The sequence below is a fragment of the Rhamphochromis sp. 'chilingali' genome (assembly GCF_963969265.1).
Source record: "Rhamphochromis sp. 'chilingali' genome assembly, chromosome: 4".
NCBI lineage: Eukaryota > Metazoa > Chordata > Actinopteri > Cichliformes > Cichlidae > Rhamphochromis > Rhamphochromis sp. 'chilingali'.
Genome location: NC_137948.1, coordinates 14,321,771 through 14,343,785, shown reverse-complemented (window position 1 = coordinate 14,343,785; position 22,015 = coordinate 14,321,771). Strand labels below are relative to the sequence as shown.

The 22,015-nt window shown below is 39.4% G+C and overlaps 1 protein-coding gene across 1 annotated transcript in view; it reads left to right on the top strand.

The window, feature by feature from the left end:
* prkcaa (protein kinase C, alpha, a) overlaps nt 1-22,015 on the top strand; it is a 155,095-nt gene that overhangs the window by 29,598 nt on the left and 103,482 nt on the right. The window lies entirely within an intron of this gene.

Below are 22,015 nucleotides of genomic sequence, written 5' to 3'. Positions count from 1 at the left end.
TGTATGTATATGTATGTATATATATGTATGTATATATGTATATGTGTATGTATATATATATATGTATATGTATATATATATTATTATATTTACATTTTTATATAACTTTAATGCACATAAAAAAACAGCTGCTTGTTTAAGTGAAAATACATTGATGGGTTTTTTTTTTTTTGCACTAATAAAGTTGTGGAGTTGTAAAATATCTTGTCTAGTGTCAATTATATCGTCAGTTATATCGTTATCGCAAATTTTCAAATGTGTATCGTGATAAATATTTTTGGTCATATCGCCCTGTTCTAGCTGGTATATTGAGTACTAAAACAGGTTGCACAATATTCTTAGTTATTTCTTATTATACCTAAGCAGTCATCGTGTATTTGTAAGACCTAAGTGATCATCATGGTTGCTTTACCTTTTTATTTCCAGTATTTGAGTAAATAAGAGCGCCTTGTATGTGTCATCGCCCGTTTAATAAAATGTTCTAGGTCCTAGGTCTGCAAAAGATTCTGTTCTGTGCTCTGTTCATGTGAAATTACAGCAATATTTAAGTGTCAGAAGGAAGCAATAATGCATTTATTTTTAGTTCTTTTGACGTGTAATTTGTCAGAGCCTCTGCTAAGCCCTCACAGTCTGGTGGCTCTACTCAAATGTGGTTGGTCTGTTACGCCAAGCCAGCCTCCCTCTGTGAGGACAAGAACATATGTCCTCACAGGATTGTTAACTGGTATTTGGCTACTGCAGCATGGACTGTATTGTGTACTTCAGAATTATAATAACAGACTTGAGTATCATAGGCTGAGCCAGAGAAGCCATATAATTACCTTGAGCACTGAATTTTATTCATTTTTGAACGAATCCAGTGAAGGATCAATGCAAATACTGTTGGCAGGTTTGAAAACTTCTAATTTGGTTCAGGGGTAAATGGAGGAGAACAGCTTGTGTCAGTTTCAGTGGTTTATATAGAGACTGAATGTTTAGCACACTAGAAAAATCCACAAGACAAACAAGTGCATATATCTGTATATATTTCAGCTGCATCTTGTGCACAAATAGAAATGTACAAAGGAAGATGAGACTTAAATTGTAAACTAGAAGTCCCTGAAAAGCTTCTACATTTAAATGTCATAGCATGAAACCTCTGTCTCGAGCCGACATCAGAACCAGTTGTAGCTTTCTTTCATAGTTTATTGTTGGTTGACAGTTAATTACTAAATTACAGCATTAATGCCCATTTCTTTGATTTTCAAAGTTCAGATTTGAGCATTTGCAAGCCTGATAACATTTAATTGACAGCTGGGAACATTCATTTTGGGGAAACAGAAATGTTGATCCTCTGCCTTTCATTTTGGAAACCTTCCTGCACAGTTTCCTTGTGGAAAGTTACTGTCTGTGAGCTTCACCTTCAATAAACAGACTTTATCAGCTGATGCTGAAAAGATTGTCTGTGTTTGAAGGGGAATAAGAAGGCCAGTGAGATGAATTGTAAGATGAATCCGCCTTTAAAACGCATTTCTTGTCAGAAGGACTTTTTCCTGAATAAAAGTTTTTATTGGAATGAATCTTGAATTTGTTCAGATTTCAGTCTAAATGTTGAAGACTTTCTTACATTTGATCGAAGTGCTTGGTTTGGTCAAATGAAGTTTTAGCAGTTTTACTTTCATAACACATTTTTATAGCCTGCGGACGAGTATAGTTTGGGAGTTTGAATTAAAAAGTAGCTTCATGTTATGTTGAGAAGATTGGACTGCAGTAAATGATTAACACACAAATTAATGATCTGCAAATCAGTGACTGGGGATGAGTCCGCTTCCCCTTGCATGGCTTCAGAGGTATAAAGTTCTCAGTGTTTATCACATAGTGTAGAACAGAAAGGATTAATGGACGTGCAGTTTGCTTTTACCCTGTATAAACAGATAATTCTGCTTCTGTCTGTAGGAAATCAAAATGCAATCCCTTTTAAAAGGTTCCATTTGTTAACAGATGATCTAAGTACCAAGTTAATCCTGCCACAGATGTGTTTTATAATCCATTTGCGAAAAAGAAAAGATGAGACTTAAGTGGCTTTAAGCCAATGTAAAAAAAGAATGGTTTTCTCAAAACGTGTGTTGTGTGTTTGGGTCTGTTTATTAAGCAAAATCTAACTCTGACTGAAGTGTGACTGGAAAATAAGATTTCTAGATAAATGGGAAAACAATTGTGGACTCTCTGGAATTTCAACAAACCTGGAAAAATGGAATATTAGGAATTCACAATGATCTATTTAATACTTAGTAAGTCCAAATATAAGACGAGGCTGCTCCCGATCCTGTGCAAACCACACTTCATCTGCAGGCAGGTGCAAAATTAAATCATAATGCAAAAGAAATGGGTACATATTTCTGAGCCCCATTATGACAACTTTTAAAAAGTGGATAGCACAAACAACTGTGACCTTTCATACAGTGACACGGTGCTCATAAATAACTTAAAAAACATTACTTATACTAATGTCTCCCTCTTGCTATAGCAACAACTGCAAGACCTGGTACCGCCAAAAAATCTTTCAAGCAGAAATCACCATTCTCATCGCAACTTCTACCTCTCTGAACTATTCACACTCACTTGTGGTGCTTAAGGCAAAGTGGCTTTTATATCCAGCATTTTAAAAGAAGAGCATTTGAACTTGGAGTGTTTGATCTGTTTTTTTGACAGGTCACTTGAGCAGATGAGCTCTGTATCTATTAATATGTTCCAAGAAGTAATGCTTGGGCCTCTGGTGTCTTCCATGCACCCTTTGTTAATCCCTAAGGACATTTCTAAAGTATTTTGATTCTGATTATTTGGAGTTACTTGACACACAAGAAGATATCTGTTTAAGGAAAGGTTGATATAACAATGATTGGTATAGGTGATGTAGCTGAAATAGTAATCGACAGTGACCCTTTGATTGAAAGCATTTATCTTACACAAGCCTTGGACAGTGTTGTCATTTACAGTGTGTCTTCATACTGATGATCAACACACACTGAGCCTGGTTCTAAGCCATTGCTGAGCCTGTCTGAGGTTTCTTCCTGTTAAAAGGGAGTTTTTCCTTCCTACTGTCGCCAAGCGCTTGCTCACAGGGCTTGTCTGCTTATTGGGGTTTTCGCTGTATTACAGTAGGGTCTTTAGTAGGGCTGTGCGATATGTCCAAAATCTCATATTCCGGTATAAGAATTCTATCGTCCCAATAACGATATAAATCACAAAAATGTAACATATTCTGTGAATCTCGGGCAGCTCGACTTGCGGGAAGTGTTTTCAGCTGCGCGTCATGTAGCTGGAGTCCAGTGTTTTAACAGATGCATGAAATGATACATTTTTAGACATAAGTTGTAACAGCCACCGTTTTCTTTGTGAGCATTTATTACACGGCGTGCTGCGGGGAAAAGCCTGTTCTAACGTTTGAGTCCAAGGTTTATTCTTTAGCACCTGGCAGCTCTTTTTTACTTCTCATCCGTAAATAATCTGCTCTTTCACGTGATTCAGTTTATTCAGAAAAGTCTCAACAGGATCTTGAGCTTTATTGTGAAAGGTTTATGTTAGCGTAAAATGAAACGATAGACGTTTTTATATCGTCATCCGATATATATCGTTATATCGAACAGCCCTAGTGTTTAAGCTTCTCTCCACACTAATATAAAGGCTTGATCTTACTGTAGTGCTCTCGAGATAATATAATTTGTTGCTATGCAAATAAAGTTGATTTGAATTTAAAACAATAGAATTAGCTTTATTTTATCACTTTCCCATCATGTCTGTTTGTTTCAATGTAAATGGATTGCTGCTGTCACATCGTGTGCCCATTAAAAGATGTTAAATCAGAGCATTTGTCTGTCTCTCTGAAAAGCAAATGGACCCATAAAGTGACATTAAAATGCTTGTTGTTGTCCACACCATGAGTCAGCATTTGGGAGTTGGCCTTTAGGAATGAGTCATAGTGGATCTACAGTGTGAGGGGGAAAAGGTTCTGGAGCTGTTTATTCACTTATGAGAGGTGTTCCTGTCATAACTGTGGTTAGAAACAATCGAATGTGTGTTTGTGTTTGTGTTTGTGTGTGTGTGTGTGTGTGTGTGTGTGTGTGTGAGTGCCTTTTTTTCCAGGCATACAGGCATCTTGTCGTCTTTGTTGTTTACTGTCTGTATGACTGTATAATCCCTGTGTTTAATCCGCATTGCTAAGGATTAGAGATGATGGAGTGCAGTATTGTTGTGACCTCAGCGAATATATTGTTGGAGAGGAAGGATATGTCTGGAAGACCCATATGAAGTTTTTTGGAGAGGCATGACATCATGTAACTGGCATGAACACTAACTCAGCTGATAACTTTCCATTCTAGAATTGAAAGGTCTCTTACTTCATATTCACTAACACTTAAATTGCTTTTTTTCGTTGTCGGACTAACAAATTGGCTCATATTTAAGCCCATAGTCATACAGGCCTAGATCGCAGTCAGTGACCATTTTTCCCAGTTGCCAAGGAAAAATATGTATTGTCCTACCAAGCAAGTGGTTACTGAAGGTTGCTACCAGTCATCATGAAATCGATTGCTAATTACCCCGTATTTCCTGGAAACAAGTAAAGTGTGTACTCTGGGAGTGCTGGAGGTTGGTGGAAGTTGGTAGTGTGAAACTGTTCGCAGACAGATCCAAACCCTCCTTTGAATTGCTTTGGTCTCCCGAAGATTGCTGCAGTTGTTTGCATGGAAGTTGTCAACTTGTCTACAAACACTCATACCCTATTTACCAAGCTGTAGTGAGCTTTCAAAATAAAAGTTGTGGCTTTTGAAATATCTTGGTTACAACAGTGAGGCACAACTTTTACTTTTAAGGTGAATGTTCTTTGTTTACCAGTCGGTCAGGGAATACACATATCTTCTTAGTGACTAGAGGTTAGCAGGGTTTTTTTGACTGGTCTCTAAGCCGATCTGACTGAGGCCTATTGTACAGTTCAGCTCTTTTCTAGGTTACATCACACACACATACAGTTTTCATGGTTAATTATTTTATATAAGGTAGTTTTCCAGTACAGTCTATGACTGAATGATATTGACAGACAGGGCCATTAAAGTATCTTGTCATACCATAAAAATGATTCACACAGCAGACTGTCTGACTAAACTTTTAAGATAAAACATCCTGGCTATTGCGTTACACACCTACTGTTGCTATTTGTCTCACCTTCTGCCACCTTCTGTTTTTTTTTTTAATTTAAATGAAATAAAACTCTTTTTAGTCTCCCAAAGATGCACCGTTTTTGTGTCTTTTGAAGGTTTAGATAAGGAAATGCTTAAATATCACGGGCATCTACACAGAAATGAAAATGCATCATATTTAAGATTCTCCTGAAAGAGAGCAACAGTGGTTCCTTCACAGCTTGTGATAATTGCTCATCTTCTCTTCTGTTTATGTTGCTGAGCAGTTGATGTTTCTGCCAAGCATGAATGTGTCTTCCTTTAAGGCATTTGATTTTTCCTATGAAAAAGAATGCAGGACAAATAATTTGCAGAAGAAATGCCAACACTGACCTGTTTTAAGGTTTGGTCAAGGAAACATTACATGACAGAGCCACTGATAATAAGATGTTGCAGGTTATTACTAAGACTTCACATTTCATATATTTGAATGATTTTCAGTGCTGCTAATTAAACAGAGCTACCAATAGTAATGCTTTACTGAATGATTCATCTTTCCATACAGTGGCTTTTTCTGTCTTTAGGACTAAGCTTTTACTCCCAACATGAGATTGATAGATATATGCTCTTTTGTAAATGCTTGCATAAAGTGATTAAATTTGACTCTGATATTCCCCTCAGAATGAAACTGGAACAGCTGTGGTGATTCCTATCAAAAACTTGAAAAATCAGCATTTCCAGCTGTACTTTGTGATTACGAGTAGCATCCTATATGCTGATGATAATCATGGTTAATGATTAACTGGAGAACATAAGTGTTTTAATCTAATCACAACGGTGACCAGAGATGACATAAACTTGGAACTGTTTGCAAGTCAGCTTGAAGGCTGGTTTAAATAACAGTCATAGGCTTACATGTGTTAAAGGTTTAAGCACATAGAAAATACCAGCTCACTGGGAAAGTCAAGCAGTTCTGTCTTTACTTTGCTGATGAAATTTAATACACATTGCACACTTGTCATATAAGCACCATATAATACAGTAATGTGCTGTTTTACTGTGCAATTGCAAGGACATGTTACGCACTATGCTGAGACATGCCAAGCCTTGGGCCTCTAGCTCTGTGGGAATGCATTTGTTTTATTTTACATCTTTCAAACTGTGTTATCTTTGGCAGTCTTCTTAGATTCAACTAAAGAAATGGGAATGTAAAAGTAGTTCTTTGTGTAGACACAACACTGTGTCGTCTCTTGAAAAAAAGGAGAAACTGTTGTGATACAAGGACTAGACTAAAAATGAGTGAAAAAGCAGCCAATGTCCAAAGACATACTTTGAAAGCCCTTCAGAAAGCCTGGAGAACTACAGCTAAAGACCACTTTTTAAAAAATGACAAGTAGCTCAAGACTTTGTCACATATGATTTGTCTAATTCACAAATGTTTTAATCATACATTTGTTTTAGCCACTGTGATGAAGAAAGATGAAAAGCTAAGCCAAATTCTACTTTTCATTTAGTATCAGAGGAACTGTATTTACATTGATCATGAGTGGCTATTGTCCTTCTTCCCGCTCAAGCACCGTAAAAAACACGAGTGCCTGGCAGTAGGTGGGGCTTAGGGAAATGCTTTGAGTGTCACAGCTGTAGCAGTAAGCAAGCTGACAGCAGCTTTCTGCCGATGTGAAAGCTATTTATGACTTAAATGGATTACTGCTAGTAAAGATATAAATACTTAATCTCTCTCCATTCTTCACCTATACAGGATGGGCCATTTATATGGATACACCGTAATAAAATGGGAATGATTGGTGATATTAAAGTCCTGTTTGTGGCACATTAGTATATGTGAGGGGGCAAATTCCTCAAAGATGGGTGGTGACCATGGTGGCCATTTAGAAGTCGGCCATCTTGGATACAACTTTCGTTTTTTCAATAGAAAGAGGGCCATGTGACACATCAAACCTATTGGTAATGTCACAAGAAAAACAATGGTGTGCTTGGTTTCAACGTGACTTTATTCTTTCATGAGTTATTTACAAGTTTCTCTTTGTTCACAGCCATTGACATGTCGAAGAGGTTAACACGTGAGGAGGGGATCGAAATTGTGTTGATATCTGGTGAACGCAGTAACCGGGTCATTGCAGCAGATTTCAATGCATGACACCCTACGAGACCACCCATCTCCCATGGGTGGTCTCGTAGGGTGACCTTAGCCAGCAGTCAGTAAACTGCTTGCTAAGTTTCGTGAAATTGGTTCAGTGTTGGATTTGCCAAAATGTGGATGCAAGAAAACTGTCACAAAACTGTCACAAGAAACATCAGTGTCTGTTCTAGCTTCATTTAGCAAGAGCCCACAGCGTAGAACTCGCCGCATGTCACTGGAGAGTGGCATTAGTCGAACGTCCCTTTGGTGGATATTAGCTACTCACAAATGGCACCCTTACAAACTCCAGCTACTGCAGCATCTCAACGAGGATGACCCAGATCGGCGCACAGAATTTGCAGAATGGGCAAAACAAAAATTGGAACAGGACCCTCAGTTCACGCAGAAGATTTTGTTCAGTGATGAGGCAAACTTTTATGTGAATGGTGAAGTTAACAAACAAAACCACTGCTATTGGTCTGACACTAACCCACATTGGATGGATCCCTCCAAGACTGTTGGAACAACAAAAGTGATGGTCTGGTGTGGTATATGGGGTACAACGATAGTGGGTCCATTCTTCATCAATGGAAACCTCAAGGCCACTGGATATTTGAAATTGCTACATGATGATGTGTTTCCCTCTTTATACACTGAAGCTGGCACGTTCCCTGAATTTTTCCAGCAGGATGGTGCACCACCACATTATGGGTGCCAGGTCCGAGCATTCCTAGATGAACAGTTTCCTGGAAAGTGGATTGGTCGTCGTGGGCCAGTTGAATGGCCCCCAAGGTCTCCCGATCTGACCCCCTTAGACTTTTATCTTTGGGGTCATCTGAAGGCAATTGTCTATGGTGTGGAGATACGAGATGTGCAGCACCTGAAACTACGGATACTGGATGCCTGTGCAGGCATTTCTCCTGCGGTGTTGCTATCAGTGTGTGAAGAGTGGGAGAAGAGGGTTGCATTGACAATCCAACACAATGGGCAGCACACTGAACACATTTTATGAGTGGTCAGAAACTTGTAAATAACTCATGAAAGAATAAAGTTACGTTGAAACCAAGCACACCATTGTTTTTCTTGTGACATTACCAATAATTTTGATGTGTCACATGGCCCTCTTCCTATCCGGTTGTTCAGTGATGACGCGACGAATCCTACTTCCGGGTCTAAAGTAGTCTGCGTTTAATATGGCTTTTGTGTTGTTAACATGTTTAATGTTATGTATTTTCTTCTATTTGATCTCAAAAAGCTCCTAAAACAGTCAGTGATCACTGTTGACCTCCCTCGGCTTTTATTACCGCTAATCATTTATTTAAGCTCAGTTTTTAAAACCTTACGATGTAACTACAGCCCAGCCCATGCAGCAGTATATGAATGACTAACCTCGTATTGTGGATGGATTATCTCAGTTGTTCTCCTGGCTGAAGTTTGGTCCTTTTACAGCATCCTGCCATGCGATTACATTTGTTCCTGACCACCGAGAACACTCACATTAACTTTTATCGAGTGGAAAAAAAGTTAGCTTGTTTATATTATGCTAACATAGCTGTGTCGCTAGCGGTCACGTAGCACATCATTATATACCAGCTAGCCCAACTTCAGTAACCCTACAAACGTCACTGCTGTTTAGTTTTCTGTCTTCATTTATGCTGGAAGTGATAGCAGAGCTGTACGTTTTAATTTGTTTCCAAAACCCCACAGTCAGGACATGCTATATTGTATTTAGATAGAAGCTAGCGAGCTAACTCCCTGCTAACTTCTAACTCCGTTAAATGTCATAAATTCCGTTTTCATGGATGCCTGGATGTTAAACTCAATTGTTACACCTGGTAGAGCAGAACGCTGATCATTTTATTAAAGATGAAAGACTTTAGACAGTTTTTCAACTCTCAGTAATGCCATAGTGATCGTTTGATATATGGACCTGCAGCGGAGTTTAGACCCAGACACGGCTAGTGACGTCAGACTGAACAACCGGATAGAAAAAGTTGTATCCAAAATGGCCGACTTCTAAATGGCCACCATGGTCACCACCCATCTTGAGGAGTTTGCCCCCTCACATATACTAATGTGCCACAAACAGGACTTTAATATCACCAACCATTCCCATTTTATTACGGTGTATCCATATAAATGGCCCAACCTGTAGATTTGTAGTGTATAAAAAGGGGAGATGAAATGCCCAAGGATAAATATTTTTTGCTTTGAGATGTGGGTGTTGGACATGCCAGGTGCACTCATTAATAACTAAACTCTGACGAAATGTCTCTGATAAAGAGGTTTTCCTTCTGTTTAAACTGTAACTCTAAAATCGTGCAATAAAACAATTTAAGAGCTGAATAAAGAAAAACAGTGATAAGGAAGGAGGACACGGAGCCAGAAAGTGAACTCAGCTGGTGTTTAGCATGCAGCAGGAGCATGGAAACATCTCACTGAGGCCGATAAAATAGTTAACAAGATAAAGAGTAAGAAACGCTGCTGCTTGCTACAGTATGACCAAAGATTAAACAATGAGTGAAGTTGGCAAATCCTCATGGCATACCAGTAGATCTTATATAGCTCTTGTGCCCTCACGATGTATAATTCATCCAGTGTGTCAAATAGATTTCTCCTTTTTTATGTTTGGTGTCCACCTCTAATACAAAATATATTAGTTCAACATGTCCGCTGAGCTGCTGCAATGGTTTTACTAAAGCTCAGGCATTTTTAAGAAAACATTCCAGAGGTTTGAGGGAGGGATGAGTAAGATTAGGTTCAGTTGTTGGTTGGTTTCCAGTAAATCCACTGGAACCTGTCAGCTACTCTGCCGACTTAGCCTCTCAGGGCAACAGCCAATATTTGAACTTCCAGTTTAGCTGGGACATCCATGTAGGGGATTATCGACTCAGGTTCAAGACTTCCTGTTCAGTTCAGCGTCCATTGTTTTTTCACTGATTTTGTTTAAATCAAACAAAACCCTACAGATTCTACATATTTATATGTCGATATCTGTTTATAGGATGAAGTGAATCGGTGCATAAAGAGTTAAATAAGAACCACTTAATGGCAAGGTGGACTTCATGAAATGCTACCAAACCTGCCAGCTATGACTTTCTGCATCATTCCTTCTGAAATTAACAAAAGCCATAGGTGAACGCCGCTCACTCCTTCGCAAATCGATTGATTTCGGTTCAGGCGGGTGTTTGATGTAGTATCCCCTACGCAATTACTGCTGACATCACAATCAAACCTATAGCCCGCCATCTCTCCTTTTTGTCCACCTGCTTTTGTGCTCCTACTGCTGCTTTTATTCCAGCACTTTAGCATGAAGGTTGAACCTTTACAGCCTCAAGGGACATGGATGAGTGACACATAATGCAGGACGGAGCAGTGAATTGGTAGCACAGTAAGGCAGCAGAATTGTCTTGGCAGAGCTCTGGCTTCTCCCCAGGCGTCTTGGCCTTAGAAAATACCTGCTGCATTGTGTACCACTTTTATGGCGCCTCTCCTATTAGAAATGAACTTTGCTCAGAAAGGCGGTGGGGTGATAATGATGTGCAGTTTGTGTGTGTTGGGTGTGTGTTTGTGTGTGTGTGAGGGTATAGTTAGAGGGTTGTGTAGTTGTGTGGGGGTTGAACAGGTTGTTAATAGTGACTGTAGTGTGGAGAGAAAAAAAACTCGGTTTCGTGCTTATACGAGAGAAAAACTTTTTAAGGCCAAACAGCTTAATAAACATACAGTGTTCAACTAAAAAGTTATGATTACTATTTATTTATATTTCTCCCTTGGATCTCCATATTAATGAAAATGCTGGCTGGACAGTTTCATTTTTTCAGCCAAATCCGTTGGCCAGTGTGAAATCCAAAAGAGAAAGTAATTTGGATATTTTTCGGCAGGAGATGAAACACGAGGAGAAGAAAGATACAGGCGAAAAAGATGGAAGCGGGAGGATAGGGGAGGAGAGGATAGAGGGGTCTGACAGATGACCTGATTTCTGTGGCAAAGTAAGGTGACAACCAGCATGAGGTCATCTGTCACTTTCGCACAGCCTGCTAATTTTAGAATATCATCACCCTCATCTTTCTCCTTCACCCCGCCTTCCCTGCCTGCCCCCTCCCCCCTCCACTCGTCACACCATTTAGCACCAGCCACCGCACGCTTCCTTTGTCAGTGGTGGTTAAAGGGTGACACAATCAGCAGTACCGACTGTGCGCGCACGCGTGTCTGCGTGGTAGACAGTGAGAAAGCGAGAGTGCCGCGCGCGAATGGATATGGTGCGCATGGGGTGTGAACTTGCGATCGCTCGAAGTGGCCATTGTGGCACAGATTGTTTACATGCCTTGTAGCTCATGTCATATTTTCCATAAAAATAATAAAGGCCAGTGCTTTTTTCACACATGGGCATGAATCAGCGAGAAGCAGCGCAGTCACTTCACAGACTGTGAACGTCGTCTGCTTTTGTTTTGTGTGCACGTGAATCAATGCAAAACAAGTGTGTGTGCGCGAAGCTTCACCAAGTGTTTGCAGTTGACAGCGAATGCATGATTTGTTCCTTTCGTGAACTCCTTTCACTCCATTCTGAGTGAAAGGAGTGTCAAGGGGTGTCATGCTAACAAATTTATTTTTATACAGTATGTGCTTTAAGTGCAGGGAATCATCTTCTAATGGCTTGCTGAGTCGCTACACAATTTTCAGAATCTGGAGCTTGAAAAAGACTATTTTGAGTGCGTAATTAGAAAATCACCCAATAAAAAAACAAACAAACAACTTCACTTTTGAACAAGAAAATTTTCTAGCACAACAAAACAAGCTTAGAAACATTACCTTTAACATTACCTAAGTGCCTCAGGTAATGTTAAAGGCGCTTGCTACGCTTTTTCCAACAGTCTCCAAATGTCACTAAAGCTCTTCTATTTCCAATTCCAAAATGTTAAATGGGATACATGTGCAGTGAAAAAATGTAAACACATTCAAAACCACCTAATTCCAAACAAGCCTCAGTGAGCGCCATTGGCGTCCCACGTCCCGCGCAGCTTCATATCGCATTGCTCTATCACGTGATTAATCTGCCTTTAATGTCAACTACTTATCCAGGCAGCTGGCTGTTATGAAGATGGAACCGGGACACGCCCATTTCCTGACACGCAATCACTTAGCATTTCCTTGACACCAATTTCCTTCTTCCTGCGCTCCCATTATTTTTTTTTATTTTCTGCCACAGGAAGTTATAGGCTGCCATAGATAGACACAGGGAAGACGCACACAATCTCACGAGCGCAGGGATCAAATTCCGCAGCCCGTCCATCATCTGCTCTGAAGTGACATGTCTCAAATGTGCCCAAGTTGGCAGACCTTAATGCAATCTGTTGGGAAGTAAAAGTTACCAAGTTCACATTTTTTACCCCCCTTCCATCTGCCAGCCTTCACTTCTTAGCTTCTCGGTGAAAATTGATATCGGATAAAACTGCCAAAGCCAATGTGCTACATCTTGCGATATATTAGATCTGCTTATAAATTACAAATGAATTTAGCTGATAAGTACATGTCTTTGAGTCTTCTCAAAGAAAATTACACTGTGAAAAATTACACATCCTTTTCCAGGACTGCGACGGCACTAAGTCAACATTAGTCCAAAGCTGTTTGCATTTAAAGGCACCACAATCACATGACCTTGTTATTTGCATCAGTAGACCTGCTTTCCTTACTCTACCTTGTGTTTGCAACATTGTCAAAGGATGTGGTTGATTTCAGCAGCACACTGTGAGGCAGTTTCTCCATAGCTGTGCTCTCTTTGCCTATGTGGGCTAATGCAATTTCTCAAAACCACAGAGTAACTGTCAGCTCTTGCTGCCTTGGCATTTGTTGCATGCTGCTGTGACAGTGAAGTATGAAGCCCTCGCAACAGGCGTTGCTCAGTCCTCGTGTTAACAAGTATGCAGAGATGCTGGAGCTAAACGTACTGTCAGAGTGGGAGAACTGAGGTGGAGACTGTGAAAGCAAGAAAACGAGAAAAAAAACATCATTTTGAGTGAACAAGAAGAAATTAGGGAATAAGAAAAAGAAAAGAAGGCCCAGTTATGTAAGTGGCAGTAAAGCTGTAGTGATATCTTGGAGCACTTCCAGCTCTGTGGTGCACACCTCCCCGCATATTCACACACACCCACCCACATAGACCCACTCAGTGGATGGCTGCGGAGAGTAATGTCCTGTTTGTGTGCATGCTGTAGAAACCACAATGAGCTGTTTCTCTGGCCAGCTGACCGCAGCTGAGGGAGCTGAAGGAACAGTACAGGAAATACAGTCTGAAGCGGAGGACCAAAGGCTGACACAGGCCTTTGTAATTAAGTTCTCCTTTTTGGGCTCTTTTTCATTACCCCATTTAACTGCAGGGGTCATTAAACTTTTATCGTGATTCTCATCAGTCATGCCCAGCCATTATTTTCTTCTGTTCTACAGTTTTTACTTTTTGCACCGCGCCACATCGTGTCCCATCGTTTCTCTTTTTAACGATTCCTTCGGATCTTTCCCGTATACTTTACAATTCTGCCTTCATCTCAGCCAGCCTTTTCTGCTAGAGGTCAAGGAGTCTGTTTAGCTACTCTTACCTAACTTGCATTCATGCTGCTTTTATTCTGCGCTCACCCTGCCAGTTTCAGGTTATGAGTCCATCCCCCTGCTCTGAGCTTTCCTTCCATGCTTGCGCCATTTGAAGTGGCTTATAATAAATGAGGATGGTTCTTCTCTTACACTTTATTAATTTGGCTGCGTTTAGATAATCTGCTTTGTGTCTGTGTGCTCAGTGAAACGTCAGCTTAAATTACTCGAGTGATTTACAGTTCGAGTAAATTGTTTAGTACAACCACCTGTTAATGTTTCTGTCTTCCTGACCTGACATGACAGTGAAGATTCAAACTAATATCGCTGATATTTTGCAATATCGCTGATATTTTGCAGTATCACTGATATTGCAAAAATGTTAGTCATTATATGTTGTCACTAGAAAGTTACATTGTGCTTTCTTATAATATTCATACAGTAAAAATCTGGAAGATTTCCACAGGAAAAGTTTTCAAACACTACAGATGACAATAAATCATGTACAAAAGCATTTATGGCATTTTATAAATAAGCATTTATTTATAAAGACTAGTATTTTTATGGGGCAACATGCCCCGTTGTTCATAGTGTGCTGTGCTGCAATGTCCTAATAATGGCTTTAAGAGGATTCAGCAATGGCTAATTGTGCATTTAGCTGCCTGGACAGTGAGTCTGCAGCTTGACTCTGACCGTACCTGCCCAAAAGTGGTATGACTGCTGCTTTGATGCTTCTTGGTTGGTCCACCGTCCCCCACTCTTTAACCACATTTATGAGTTCTGTTTAAAATTGTGTGACCACTGTGACAGGCAGCAAAGAAAGGCAGTCAAAGGCTAGGCCTTCGGCAGATACAAAATCAATCATATTTGGAGGGTCTATATGTAAGCATTTTATTTTGAAAATGTTTTGTTTTGCTCTTCCCCGATATCTCCTAATCATTCTTCTTGGACTGCAGTTTTCTTGGCTAGTTTCCAAGTGTGCTCGGCTCTGACTGGTGAGCAGCCGGTCAGTCTCGCAAGCCGGCCCGTGTCATGCATTCACACAGCATTTAACAATAACAATAAAAGAAATAATAACAATAAACAATAACAATAATTTAACAATAAACATGATCAGATCGCTTTCACCAAACTGAACATCGGCATTTTAAAGAAGCTAAAGCTGTCCAGAGCTCAGACCTAGCCACAAGGCAGCAGCTTTGGTATGAGCCTCGGTATGAGCAATGAAAAGACCAGAGGACTTACAGTAAATTATCGAAACAAAGAATGAAAAGAAAATAGAGAGCTGTTTACCTGAGAGAAGATTCTGTAACTTAATGTTAAGTTTATAATTTCTTTATTATTAAAACAATACTCTTTATTTAAGAAAAATATTTGTAGTTCTTTGACAGAAAATCGGCAAAAATCAGTATTAGCAGATCACACCTTCAAGAAAATTGGTACATCCCTCCCTGTTACCCCCAATGGGACCTTCCACCTCACATCCAGAAAAAAACTTGAACTAAAAAAGCTACATATTTACTTTTTTAATAAACTTTTGAGCCTTCGTTCTATTTTATTGCAGTAGAAGTCTCTTTATCCGTTTTCAATTTGTGTTTGAAAAAGTTGAAAAATCCCCCCTCCCATCCCAGCCTGAAGCAGTCAACCGGCTTGATAAAGGTTGTGAGATGAATCAGGCTGTCTGCCACCACACCCAATAATCTCCTATGATTATTTATAGCCTCTGCAATGCTAGACCCCTGGAAGGATGGAGAGTTTTAAACCATTGTGCAACAGTGGATGAGCCTTCTGTGTAGATGGGTGTTATTGTACATGTGTTCGTTCATGTATTCGGCCTGCGTCTTTGGGTCTGTGCTGTTATATTTGGTTCTGGTTTAGTTTGGCTAAAACAAACACACAATAGTATTAGAAGTTAAAAAAGACAAAGACCACTAGAATAAAATTTATACTCTTCTCATGACTAATATGAGGCTTTGTACAGTGCATTAGTCTAGACTACAGTGCAGAGCAGTTAAACGTTAGGCTGGCTCATCATTCCCGCGAGTGGGAATGCATCATCTTTCAAGGTAGTGGGGGTTACACATGGTGGGCAAATTACTAACTGTGTGCATACAGGCAGACTGCACACACAAACACACCCACACACACAAGCACAAGTCTGCATGCTCTTCATAGCAACTCTCATGAAACGAGAGTTATTCACATGTCTACCTACAGCTTAGTTTAGACAGTGTATCATTATAAAGTCTAAACTCATAGGCACACCTGCGAGTTAGTTTGTGTTCTGGCTTTATCTGTGACAAATGAAGCGCTGTCATGCACTCTTCAGGTGTTGTAAGTAATGAAGTCCCAGAATGCTGAGACTAGAAAAAAAAAACTATTTCTCTGAAATAGTGTCATAGTGTTTTCCATTTATTAGCCTGATCTGTCACTTTGTAAAATTTATATCTTAGAGCAGTACCCGGAGCTGCGGGGATATTATCAGAGATCGATGTATTTGGCTCCATCTGGTGCCGTAATTCAACTGGAAAAGATCCACACCGTGTGAAGCATCGACAGCGCTGCCTGTGAAGATCCGAGTAATGGCAGACACGTCGATGCTTCCTCCTAACTTCCCATCACGAGGTTCATCTGTGTTGCTCAAATTTTTGCCATTAAATCAATCGTGGGGAGTTAGTTTCCTCTAGTACTCAGGGAAATACATTGGGCATATTTTTCACAAGCACGTCCATCATTTAGGTATGTTGTAGTTAAAAGTCATAGCAGTTACTCCATTCATGCTGTTGAAAAGCCTGCAACAGTGAGGGGCCCAGTTTGTTGGCGGTGAGTTGTTTATAATCATGCTGTGTTCTGCTGGATAACTAATTGTAATGCCAGAGTTGTGGCATTTCCATGGAATAACAAAGAGTCACTTTAATTTTGTAATTTTCTTCAAGGATTTGCCAGCTGATAAATTTTTCCTTTCCTGAGAAACAACAACTCACTGTATTTTTTATATTCTCGTAGGCACATACTAAAAAAAAAATCCCTGTTATTTTCAGTGCAGGCAAAGCATTTAGCTCAGATGCTACTGTTGCTTTTTTCTTCTTTGAATCCTGTAGTACTTGTTCTTGTGCACAAAAGCTCAATTAGCTCATCTAGCCTTTTTTTGTGCGGCTGTTTTAAAAGAGTTTCCCCCCCTAATTTGAACCTTTTCCTGTCACATGTAATTAGGGATCTGTGAGAGTTGATTAGGTGCTTTTAGACCGTCTGCCATTGACTTCTTACAGTCTGACCTCACAATTGCAGGTTGGATTTCAACCTCAAGACACTGGCTAGAGGAGTTTTGTATGTATGAGTTTAGCCATTTTGCAGATCCACATCACTACAAAGGCATTATATTCATTTCTGCCTTACTGTGTGTGGCATTTGCATTACTGCACTTTTCCAACTGCTTCTTGGCTATAATTGCACAAACACACACACACACACACACACACACACACACACACACACACACACACAAGCTGACTAATTAGATGGGCAGATGAATAGGAAGTCCTGTTGCTTATATATCTCCCACCCCAGCACACTGTTAATAATAACTCAGCACCAAAAGTGAACATGGTACCAGAGAGGAATATGATTCTAAATTAATATTGTCGGCTGAGAACAAAATAAAGACATTAAGAACAGATTCCAGCATTATTACCCTGAGTACTTTCCTGAGGGGGTTGGAAAAGGGAGTGCAGTGTAGTTTAGAAGTCATACTGAAATGCACTATAAATAATTTAAATGCATACAGTATAATAGATATGAATAAAACAGGAGTGCAGCTGCAGGAATTTATTGCAGTGATCAGGAATAGACCATTCTTACACACTAATCCTTATCTAACATTATGCATATGAAACCAAGAAGGAAGTCATAATGAAAGCCCTTTAAAATGACAGATTCATCTTTATTAAAATGTTCTGCTTGCCCTTTGCAACTGTTTTTTCCCCCCTTTCACCACCAATTTCTGTATTCATGCCCTGATTTTTGTCTGTGGGGTACAATTACACTTCAACAGTTTAAACATTTCATTGTGTAGTGACAGCCATGTCTTATAGATGCAGAAGTGTCCCTGTGTGTACTCTGCTGAGTTGTCGTCCATTATGGAGGTTTAAATGTCAGTGCGCAGCAGTGAACTATTGATGCAGATAAAAATTGATTCCTTTATCACAAAGACTAAAGATGCATGTCAATAGAATCCTAAAAAGATGAATTGACTTTGTTTTCACAGATGTTTTTCTTGTTCCTTCATCTCATTGACATTTGTAGAGTTAACCAAAGCTTCTTCTTGGATCTCATTTCAGACATGTTTGAGGCTGGATAGCTAGGAGAATGCAGAGTGGATGGTTAGAAAAAAATATTTTGTTCTTCAATGTCAGGTTCTGCACAAGAATGCATTAGAAAACCAGGGGGTTAAAAGTAGTTAAAAATGGTATTTGCATTGGTTTAATGCTAATTTAAGTCAGGATGAAAATATGCCACCCGTGGGTCCTTGTTAAAAATGTTCTCTAAAGTTTTGTGATGTATAAAGAGAAATTTTGACCAACTGAAAGGGCTTTGTTGACGTTAGGCATTTTGAAGCTTAGGCTGTCGTTTCAGCCAAACACAAGTTCTTAAGGAAATCCTGCGTCCTTTGTGAAACCTTTTCACCCCTCAAAGCCATGTCTTGAAAAATGACAACAAACGCGTTGTTTTTATTAATAAAACACGCTTGCTTACTGCAACTAGCGGTGTCAGCTATTGCCTGCCAGGGTTTTGTTTTCTTTTTTTTTTTATAATTCAAGTATTTATTAGATTTTGCATTTTATAACAGCAAATACAGAGATGCAACAACCAAAAGCAAGAAGCAAACAAACAAAAACAAACAAACAAAATAAATAACAAAAATAAATAAATTAAAAAAAAAAAAAAACACAACAAAACAAAACAAAACAAGTGAGGTTTTAACATATGTTGTATTAAACTCAAATGTCCAAGTCAGGTAGACATGTAGGTGCAAAAATTGTCCCACTGTTCCAGCGCAGCTTCTGTCACATGATGTATTTTTCCCAGCATCTTTTCGCATGCAACATTCCCAATCATTCTGTCTTTCCACATTTTAAGCGTTGGAATATGAGAGTCCTTCCAGTGTTCCAAAATGACACGGGCACATGTTACCAATGCAGTACTTAACACTCTAAACTGGTGTTTACTTAATTGCGGCACAGGGTTTTGTTTTCTTTGCCCTGCAGAGAGTTTAAAGGCCATTCTTTGGATTAGCCCTATCAACATCCCATTAAGAGCCTACCCTGTCGATTACTTCAAATCTCAGCCAGGGCAAGACTTCATGTGAGATCACTCACTGTCAACAGGATGCATTGTCTGATTTGAAGTATTCACCCAGCAGCATTTTGATTTGGTTATTAAGGACCCAGAAATTCCAGCATAATGAACAACTAAGTGTCAAACAACTAAGGTATTTTTTTGCATTAGAGAAAACAAAAACTTTGTACACATCTCAGAATGTTTCTTTGTCATTTTAATTGGCTACAAGTGCTTAGCAGTTTGAGCCTCAATATAGAGTTTGTGAGATGCTAACGTCTGAGCTATTTGATATCTGTAAATCACCCCAAACCCTGTGGGATTCCTGTGGGAACCACAACAAACATCCGTGTGAGATCCAAGTAAGAATAACTGGATGGAACGTGATTATAAACTGAAAATATGTGTCATGTTCTACCTCCAAATGATATCTCCACAGTATGGACTATGTAACAAGATACTTTTGAGGTGTGTGCAGTCTCTTACAATATTAATAAAAGTATATTTTTCCAGCTGGTTAACCGTTAAGGAATATGGATGTTATAACCTTACATAATGCACCTCTTACAGTTGAGGATAATTGTTGGAGTGTAGAATAAACGTCTTCCAAATATCAGATGGTACAAACAAAATGTTGCATATGCATGGCAATGCAGTGGAAAAAGTGTCTAAATAAATCCAGCTGTGTCTATGTTCGTGTTAGCTCAGGGCTTGGAGCAGGAAGCAGGGCCCAACTCTCTGATTCTACTGGGAGGAGAGCTAGGCTGATCCTCCTCTGAACTGCAGGAATTAGTGTTTAAATTGGCATTTCTTGATCTGCTTTGAGCCTATGTGAGCCATTTGAGCCACACAGGAACTGGGCTCTGCATGAAGAGGTTCTTCCTTTGATTTTATTATGGGTTAAACTGAAGGAATTGTTTTTTCTATAGTGACAGTTCTAGAAAGAGTGTTTGTGTGTGTTTATGTGTGTGTGTGTGTGTGTGTGTGTGGTTGTGGGTCACACTCCAAATGACTACTGTTTTCAATCTTTGGTCCCTGATAAAAGGAGTAAAATGCACTTCAGAATCGGTGAAATTGTCAATTGTCCATTAAAGAAGAAGCAAGAAGCAAACAGTTTGCAGCCCTGAACTTTATTTTTATTCCTCAGTAGGATGCTTCTGGATTTGTGTTGACCGCTGTTATGGGCAGCACTTTTAGTTGTCTGGCTCACTGGTTCGACCCTGAAAAGGATAAGCGGAAGCGAATGGATGGATGGATGTTATTCTTCCTTGCAAACCATTATCAGTACTGAGTGATTTATTCTTAAACACAAAGCATTGCTCTTCAAAACGAACTAGCCATGTGTGAAAAGACTTTCTTTACCTCAAAGGAGTCAGTCAGGCATTTATCAAAGGCGAGTTAGCAGAGAACAGTAGCAATTTTAGAAGAATCCTAAGTATGTCTTATATACACAAACACACACAGACACACACACAGATTGTGGCGCAACTGTAAGTGACAGCAACGCTGCAGTTGAGATTAATGCTGAACTGAAATGACTGCACATAGTTACCATAAGCCTTCAGCATGCTTATGTCATCATTTGATGATGTTTTCCTGCTGTGTTGATAGACCTTATCCTCTTTGTGATAACATCTTTGATCACATACAGATATATATTGATCACAAAGAGTAATAGGAATTCATGTACTGGTTAAGCCAAACCTGAATAGACTGAGTTGGTTTGGGCATTGTGAATGTGAATAGCCAGATTGCTTGACATAGTCGATGTCCTATTATACAGAGCATTTGATTGGACCGTGTTCTGATAATAAGCTGGAAGATCGCTCTCATGTTTAGTCTGAAGGATTCAATGTCCATATTTTCCAAGATGAATGTAAAATTTCTATTTTTCTGACCACAGATCAGTTTCCACTTTGCCACAGCCCATTTTCAATGGCAGATACCAGCCTCACGCTCACATATAGCTTCTTAATTGCATGATAGAGCTTTAACCTGCGTATGTGGCTGGAAAACTGGAAAACTGTGTTCGCTGACAGTGATCTCTGTTCTGGAGATGTTCCTGAGCCCATGCAGTGATTCGGTGCCTGAACATCATTGACATCTAATACTGAGTTTCAGTTGGGGTGTTTTGTGAAATAAATATGCATTTATGAGATTAGCAAATAATTACATTCTGCTTTTATTTATATTTCATAGCTTATCCCACCTTTTTTGGAATTATGGTCGTACCTAATGATTGTATAATAGTAATACATTTCTTTCCCCTCCCTCTGTTCCATAATTAATGCATTTGTGTAATCATACACAACTAATGTCTCAGTTACTGGGCTTTCTGCATGAAACAGTCAGTTTAAAATCGTCCTTGAAACAACACTGATGATCATTAGGGTAGTGCCCTGTTTACATTTAAACTATATAACCACAATATTGGCCTTTATCAACTGTGCGTGAAGTGTAAATATCACAGGGAAGCTTTCAACTTAAGCGTGTTAACACATGTGCGACTGCCAAGTAGTGCACTAGGTTTAATGATAAATGTGTTCGCATGAATTTTGTTTCCTTGTAATGCTTTGTGATTACAAGGAAACAAACAGCAGCTCGTTACAGCAGCTGTGTAACGAGAACAAACTACAGTTTTATTTGACTTCTTTTATTTACATCCTTGAGTGGCATTTCCTATCTGTTTGATAAATGTGATCAAATGCGTATCTGCCAAATTTAGGTATTGATTGTTTTTCACAGCAACATTTACTGGAGGCTTTGAATGAGTGGGGACCTGTGTGTGTGAAGGACAGCATTAGATGCA